Source organism: Gracilinanus agilis, chromosome 1 (assembly GCF_016433145.1).
Source record: "Gracilinanus agilis isolate LMUSP501 chromosome 1, AgileGrace, whole genome shotgun sequence".
NCBI lineage: Eukaryota > Metazoa > Chordata > Mammalia > Didelphimorphia > Didelphidae > Gracilinanus > Gracilinanus agilis.
This window is the reverse complement of record NC_058130.1, coordinates 727,595,209-727,595,978: the sequence shown is the minus strand read 5'-3', so window position 1 is coordinate 727,595,978 and position 770 is coordinate 727,595,209.

Below are 770 nucleotides of genomic sequence, written 5' to 3'. Positions count from 1 at the left end.
CCCCCCCCCTGGGAGCACCGCACCCCGCGCTCACATTTCCCGGGCCTGAGCCGGAGTAGCAGAAATAGCAACGCCTGGGGCGGGGTGGGGGGCGGTGAAGAGAAGAGGATGGAGATGCAGTGGGGGGTGGGAGGGGGGGGAACGGAAAAATTAGATTGGGGGCGGGGAGGGGTGGGCCTAGGATGGCTCCCGCCCTCGCCCCGCCTCCTCCCTTCCCGGACTGTGGGGATACCCAAGGTCACCACACAGCCCCACAGCCTGGGGCTCCGGGTCGCTTGAGGCCCCTACTGTGACTCCGGCCCCTGGGAGGCGGAGCACCCGACGAGAATGAGTCCTTGCCCTGCTCCCATCCCCCTCCATTTCCCTCGGGTGTCCCCCCAGCTCCAGCTCCCAGGTTCCGGGAGCCCTGGGAGAGCGAACTCCGAAGGGCAATCTGCCCGCCCAGCCCCGCCCCCGCCGTGCGGCAGGGGGAGGGGGGTGGTCCCCAGGCTGCTCCCCTGTGCCCACGGTTCGGCACCTGCCCGAAAAACCCGCTGCGGCGGATCCCTAGGGAAAGCTCTCCCTTTCCTCCCCACCTCCACGACCCCTATACGTTTAACCCCTGAGGTGCCTAGCAGCTCTGCTAAGCGGAGCCACGAGCCCCACAGGCACGAGATGAGCCTGGAGGGGTTAATGGGACCTGGGTGGGGTGGAAGGGGTGGGTGCCTGGAAGGGCGCGGGCCCCAAAGGCGCCCCCGCCTCCCTCCTCCCGCCGGCCCAGAGTGGGAGGG